The sequence below is a fragment of the Myotis brandtii genome, unplaced genomic scaffold (genome assembly GCF_000412655.1).
Source record: "Myotis brandtii unplaced genomic scaffold, ASM41265v1 scaffold2074, whole genome shotgun sequence".
NCBI lineage: Eukaryota > Metazoa > Chordata > Mammalia > Chiroptera > Vespertilionidae > Myotis > Myotis brandtii.
The window spans coordinates 21,803-29,544 of NW_005357747.1; the positions used below are offsets into that span (position 1 = coordinate 21,803).

At 39.9% G+C, this 7,742-nt stretch overlaps 1 long non-coding RNA gene across 1 annotated transcript in view; it reads right to left on the bottom strand.

Moving 5' to 3' along the window:
- Window positions 1-1,881: 1,881 nt before the first annotated feature.
- Window positions 1,882-7,742, bottom strand: part of LOC106725971 — a 24,234-nt gene continuing 18,373 nt past the window's right edge. The window contains exon 3 of the long non-coding RNA XR_001361984.1: window positions 1,882-1,891. This is a non-coding gene — a long non-coding RNA (uncharacterized LOC106725971). The remainder of the gene's footprint in view (window positions 1,892-7,742) is intronic.

The window sequence follows — 7,742 nt, forward strand, 5'->3', positions numbered from 1 at the left end:
TGTCTTCAGGGCAAAATAAAAACCAGTGCCCAGAGTTTCTGCTTCACATTAAAGCTTAGTCTTCCACTTCCCCACAACATTTTGACTTTACAGTAAACCCTCGATTTTTTGGACCTCGATTTAAAGGACTTCAGATTTAATGGATAAAATTTCCAGTCCATATATCACATGTGAAAATGAACACCCTGTTCATTTTAAAATGCTTTTAACCAAGATTTGCTTATAATTGAATTAACAGGTTATTTCTGTGTTAATTCACTGTTATTTTTAACAAATTTTAGTGAATAGGCCATATGTTGGAAAACACACTAGTAATTTTGCTGACATAAATAAATATTACATATCAACAACTAGAGTCTACATATTTAAATCCAAGAGTCAGCGCTCGTAAACAAGGCTCACATATTATTAGCATGTGATCACACCACACCAGGAGCAGTAATTGGCTCTGTTGTCACGTGGTGTGACTCTCTGCAACAGTTTCCCACATGCTGGCTGATGTGCAGACATGTGCTAAGCCATGCCCCAGCCATGGGCATGTTTTTCCTCAAGGTGACTTGTAAACAAATGCATTTACTAGACCTACTCAGTATAAATTTAAAATTACAGTAATACTGTCCTAGTCAGTTTGGCTTAGTTGATAGAGCATTGGTCTGTGGACTGAAGGGTCCTGGTTTCAATTCCTGTCACATACCTTAGTTGCAGGTTCCCCGGTCCTGCTCAGAGTGCGTGCAGGAGAAAACCAATCCATGTGTCTCTCTCACATCAATGTTTCTCTCTGTCTCTCCCTCTCCTTTCCATTCTCTCTAAAAATCAATGGAAAAATATCCTCAGGTGAGCAACAACAAAAGGGAAAAGAAAAATTGCAGTAATACATATAGACACCTTTCTGTGAAATTAAACTTTTCATACATACCTAATTTTAATTACACAACGGTGTATACATAAGTAAAAACAGGTAAACTGATTTGTCAATTTTTTAACATGTGCATTGGAAAACCTACTCTATTATATAATGGTCTTTCAGCTTGAATGGGCACCCCAGGCCTGAACAGTCCGTGATATGGAGGTTTTATTGTGCTGTGCATGTGTTTGCTCCTCCCTCTGCTCCATCCCTGGCCCAGTGACCTGTGGGGAGTGGACTAGCGGCTCTCTGGGGGACAGTGTGAAGCTGTAGCTTCCCGGGAAGCAAACAGGCCTCTGCTTCCCAGCTGACCACGCTCAGCAGTGTCTCCCCTGTGCTTCCTTTCTCATCAAGAATTGGCTCTTACAGTAACATGCACAGACGCAAAAGTTAGGTAGTGAAGAAGGCCACTGGGGAAAATGTGATTCACTGGAAATGTGGTGTTGGAGGAGACCTCTATGAGCACCTGGACTGCCAGAAAGACAAACATCCCGGTCCGAGAGCAAATGAAGTCCGAAACATCGCTGGGGGCAAAAATGACAAAACTGAAGCTGTTCTATTTGGGGGACATCGTGAGAGGGCAGGGTTCTATGGGAAAGACAGTGATACAGAGAAAAAGAGAAAGCAGTGGGGAAAAGGAAGACCAAGTATGAGATAGATGGACTCCATAAAATAAGCCAAAGACCTGAGTCCACAGGGGCTGAGCAGGATGCTGAGGACAGAACATTGTGGACGGCACTCATTCAGAGGGTCTCTAGGAGTCACAGCAACTCAACAGCACATAACACACACACACTTGCAAATAATGACCATTTTATCTTCCTTTATACCCTTTATTTTTATTTACTCACTAGGCTAGAAAGTACCACTTAAGTACCACTTTGAACAGTAATGGCAATTGCAGACACCCTTGTTCTGGTGCCTAATTTTAACGTTACATCTTCTAACTTTTTGTTATCAAGTATATTTCCTATACCTTGGTTATAGCTAAACTAAACCAAAATTGGTAAGATGTTTTCTTCATCAATATATGCTTAATTTTATTGAGGATTTTGCCAAGCATATAAAGAGATGGTCAGATTGTTCATTTCATCCCGACTCCCCCTTTAATCTGTTGATTTAGACAACTACATTAATGAATTTTTTAATGTCAATTATTCTTACACTCCTGGTAAAAACTCTACATGTACATCTAAATTTACTTCCTTCCATAAGTAAAATTGGATAACAGTTATTGAGTGTTTGTTTTATCTGCAAAGTATTTAATTTGTTTCAAGGGTTTTTTGTTGTTGTTTTTTTGTCAGTTTGTGGTATTTTTCTATTGTGATATCCAAGCCTCATAAAATGACTTTGTTTTCTGTCTTTTTTATATCCTGAAATTAACCATCACATAAGCACTTGGGACTTTTTAGGTTAGTTATAACTTTGCTATTAGGTTTCATTTTTATGGTAACTGACATATTTAGGGTTTTTTCTTCCTTTGGCTCTTACTAATATAATCATTTATAATTTTCAATAAAAATTTTCATCACATTTTGACTTCAAACCACTTGAAATAAAGGTTACCTTCTTTTATTATCTTTTACTCTTTACTAAATCCATTAACACCCACTTTTAAAACCCCAATGTTGTTTCATCTATTCTGCTAGAATTTACTTTTATATTTTATTAATATTTCCAAAAACCAGTTTGTGGATAATTTGATAATTCTATTATATGGTTTGTCTTACTTTCTATTTTAATAATTCAGCCTTCATATTGATTTTCTTTCTTCTACACTTTTGAATTTATTTTATGGTGGTGGTGTTTTTTACTTGCTTTCAGAGTGAATTCTAGATCATTTATTTTCAACATTTATTCCTCTTCACAAATAAATTTTAAGCTATAAATTGTTCTATAAATCTATCTTGGTTTTATAATACCATTATGGACTATAGACAAGGATAGAGAGTGAAGGGAATATATACCAACCTAAAAAAAATTTAATAGTCAAGAGATTAAAATGACATATGCCAAACATCAATGTTACAAGTAATTGTACTAATTTGAGAAAGTTTAGAATCATTTACAAAATAAAACAAACAAAATTTAATGAATAAAGTAGTTTTATTACTCCACAAAAAAATTGCTCTATTATGTGGGTAAAAATAACCAAACACAATTTTTCAATTGTGAGGCAATCAATTTCACAAGTCACAGCAATGAACTGAGTAAAGTAGAAATAAATTTCTGATGACAACCAACAATACTCAACAAAATCATTAGTGAAATTCCTTCTAAATTAAAATCATGCAGAAGACAAATTCCAAAGGAAAGAATATATAACATTAATTTATTTATTTCTAGCTTGACAAAAATTGTATTAGTTCTTAATCACCATTTTTTTTTTACTAAAAATACTTATTCTTTGTGGCTAGGTCTCTTTTAAGAAGAAATTCCCCTTCTTATGTGTTTCCTTGGGTGTGTCACATAGTCATACTCACAGATCCCCTTTGTTAAACTTCCTGCCAACAGTGAAAAATTCCCTGGAAACATATTTCAAGATGTGCTTTAAATAAATTAAATCCCTAAGAAAATGATGAGGGAATACCACCTAGGATTAATTTAAAATCATATTTTTAATTAATTTATATAGATGTAAAAAAATGTTCCATCGCTATTATTGAAACCTTTGTAATCATCTGATGACCTTCCTGTATTTCCTTCAAAGATGTCTGATTTACAACATTAATGATATTAAAATAAACAATGCCAATTTAATAAAATGTTAACAGAAGTTGTAAAATAACATTAGATCTATAATAATTATATCTATAAACATTCAATTGCCAACTAAAGTTTCATATAGTATAAAATTTCATCTTTCAGTTTGAACAGGTTGCTTTTTCATCATATGTCTTAAGGAAGGTCAGTGCCCACGCTGTTCTATAAAATAACACAGTTGGGCCTTTTCTCCGTCTCATTCATTTACTCAGAATTATTTAATCTTTCAACTCTGACCACACAGCCAACTCCTTCCTATGGTTAATTTTTAGGAGGTTTTTATACTCCAGCTTTTCCCCCTCCAAATCAAATTTTAAATGTAATAATTTCTCTCTGAGGTCTCATTCTTTTCCGAAGTGATTTCCCTTTAGATAACTTTATTCATGTGAACTTATGAAGTCAATGCTGACTCAAATAACTACAGTAAAGGATACAAAAATGTCTCTTTGGTAGCATCAATCCACATTTCTCTAATCATTGCTCATCCCTCTTAATTGCATTACCTTCAAATTCCTCAAATAATTGTGTTTCTTTTATAGACTCACCAATGAGTCTATTTAGCTTCCACTTTTGAAAACCTGTGTGAAAGTTCTTAGTCCTATCTCCCATGCCCTCAGCCACCACCTGTAATGTATCGTTATAATCATGGCTATTGTCATAAACTGGGCCTACATGCTCAAAAGTATTACATAAGCTCTAATGCCCTTGAAGTGCTAAATTCAAATGGAAATCCTGTCTTTCTCCTCAGTTTTAGTTACATTTTTGGTATGTAACTAAAAGAATTTTAAGTTATGCCTGGCTGGCGTGGCTCAGTGGTTGAATGTTGACCTATGAACCAGGAGGTCACAGTTTGATTACAGTCAGGATACATGCCTGGGTTGTGGGCTCGATCCCCAGTTAGGGGCATGCAGGAGGCAGTCCATCAGTGATTCTCTCTCATCATTGAGGTTTCTCTCCCTCCCTCTCCCTTCCTATCTGAAATCAATAAAAATATTTTTAAAAAAAAATAATTTTAAGTTATGCTAACCATACCTTATAGCAGTGCTGTCTGATAGAACTACTATGGGAATGTTCTATTATGTGCTGTCCAGTGCAGTATTTAATTGAATTGATTAATTATTTAATTAAATTTGGAAAGAGGAGTCAATAATAACTTTCAGTTTTTATCTCCATCCCTATTGCTTTCTATGACTTAAATGTCCAGCCCACAAAGCAAGCTGAGCTACCCCTCATATCTGAATCCTGAAGACAGACACTGCTTATCCCAAGCCAGAACCCCTGACACTCTTGAATGGTGACTGCAGTGCTTCATTTAGAAAGTCTGGAGAACTTATCACCACAGCATTCTACCCTTCTTCATCCAGCTACCCAGTCTATGATATCTTATATTCTACTAGAGGCCCGGTGCGCAATAATTTGTGCACTCGGGGTGTTCCCTCAGTGCGGCCTGTGCCCTCTCGCAATCTGGGACCCCTCAAGGGATGTCCACCTGCTGGCTTAGGCCCACTCCCCAGGGAATCGGACCTAAGCTGGCAGTCAGACATCCCTCTGGCAGCTCGGGAGCCCTCAGGGGATGTCCATTTGCCAGTGGGGAACAGGCCTAAGCTGCAGTCGAACATCCTTAGCGCTGCTGAGGAGGCGGGAGAAGCTCCCGTCACCACCGCTGTGCTGGCAGCCATCAGCCTGGCTTATAGCTGAGCAGAGCTCCCCTTGTGAGAGCACACTGACCACCAGGGGGCAGCTCCTGCATTGAGTGTCTGCCCCCTGGTGGTCAGTGTTTGTCATAGTGACCAGTCATTGGTCAATTTGCATATTACCCTTTTATTATATAGGATAGAGGCCTGGTGCATGGGTGGGGCTGGCTGGTTTGCCCTGAAGGGTGTCCCAGATCAGGGTGAGGGGCTGAGGGCCCTTTTCAGGCTGACCAAGCCCCCCAGCTGGGACCCTCACCCCATGGGGGTGTGGCCAGCCTGAAAACAGCCCTCAGCCCCTCACCTAGGCTGGCCAGGCACCCCAGCGGGGACCTCCACCCTGAAGGGGGTGTGGCCAGCCTGAAAACAGCCCTCAGCCCCTCACCTAGGCTGGCCAGGCACCCCAGCGGGGACCTCCACCCTGAAGGGGGTGTGGCCAGCCTGAAAACAGCCCTCAGCCCCTCACCTAGGCTGGCCAGGCACCCCAGCGGGGACCTCCACCCTGAAGGGGGTGTGGCCAGCCTGAAAACAGCCCTCAGCCCCTCACCTAGGCTGGCCAGGCACCCCAGCGGGGACCTCCACCCTGAAGGGGGTGTGGCCAGCCTGAAAACAGCCCTCAGCCCCTCACCTAGGCTGGCCAGGCACCCCAGCGGGGACCTCCACCCTGAAGGGGGTGTGGCCAGCCTGAAAACAGCCCTCAGCCCCTCACCTAGGCTGGCCAGGCACCCCAGCGGGGACCTCCACCCTGAAGGGGGTGTGGCCAGCCTGGGTAAGGGGCTAATGGCATTTTCAGGCTGGCCATGCCCGTGGGCTGGAAGCAGGTATCTGGGATTTATTTATCTTCTATAATTGAAACTTCGTAGCCTTGAGCGGAGCTCAGGACCGGCCAGGGCAGGCAGAAAGCTTGGCTTCCTTCATCGCCGGGGGCAACCCAAGCCTCCTGCTCACTCCAGCTCCGTGGCCGCTGCCATCTTAGTTGGGTTAATTTTCATACTTGCTCCTGATTGGTTGGTGGGTGTGGCTTGTGGGTGTAGAGGTAGAGGAGGTATGATCAATTTGCATGTTTCTCTTTTATTAGTGTAGATGGCTAAAGGTTACTGTTTCTTTATTCCCTGCACTATTAGGAAAGTACAACAGAAGATGGAGTGGCCATTGCATAAGGCTGTTTTTATTAACCCAAATGTCACTTTTCTGATGATCTCCAGCCAGAATAGTTGCCATTTCCTGCCTTATGAAGGTTTTCAATTACAAAAACTTCAGTGGATTTATGAAGTTTTCCAATGGCAAAATATTTGAATAATAGATTTAATACTAAATTTCAGGCTTGATATTTTTCATTTCAATTAAGTCAACATCTTTCCATCTATTTCTAATTAAATTTTCATTCCAAAAGTTCATACTCCAAATTTTTTCAGTTATTCTTAGTTTATATTATAGAGTGCATGCCCTCAGAGTAAGTACTGTTTTAGGAGACTCACACATGTGTGGGTGATCTTATCAGGTTATATACTTTAGAAAACTCTGACCTTTTTTTAGATTTATTAGGACATTTTAAAAATAAAGACTTTATTTTAAAATAATTTTAGATTTAATGAAAAGGTTTGATGATAAGTATAGAGTTTCCATATGCCTTTACCTGGTTTTCCCTAAAGTTAACATTTTATGTAACTGTGGTAAATTTGCCAAAATTAAGAAATGAACATTGGTGCATGATCATTAACTAAAGTACAGATTTTTTTCCAGATTTCATCAGGTTTTTCACTAATTTTTATTTCCTGTTCAAAGTTTCAATTCAGGTTATTACATTGCATTTATTTGTCATTACTTCTTAGTCTTTTCTGATCTGAACAGCTTCTCAGCCTGTTCTTGCTTTCATGACCTTGATCATTTCAAAGAGTACTGGTCAGATATTACATAGAATTTTTCTCACTTTGGGTTTGTCTGATGCTTTTTTCACGATGAGTTTGGGGTTGTGGGTTTGAGGGGGGAAATACCACAGAGGTGACATGCACTTCTCAATGTGTCATGGCATCTCTCATGTCATACTTGGGGCACACATGATAGTGACATGACTTTAGAATGGCAATTTTATCCTTGATCTTTTGGTTAAGGTTGTGTCTGCCAGTTGATTTTTTTTAACAGTAAAGTTACTATTTTACCTCTCCACACACTTTTCACTGGAAGTGAGACACTAAGTCCAACCCAACTCAAAGGGAGTGAGTCAAGTTTCACCTCCTGGAAGGATAGCATCTGCATAGATTATTTGCATTTCTTATGTAGGGAAGATGGGTCCTTTTTCCCACTGAAAGGGCCGGCGGGGCACGTGGCTCGGATGTAGCTCGCAGCCTCTGGGCTGGGGCTCCAAGGCTGGGCGGCTCCGCTCT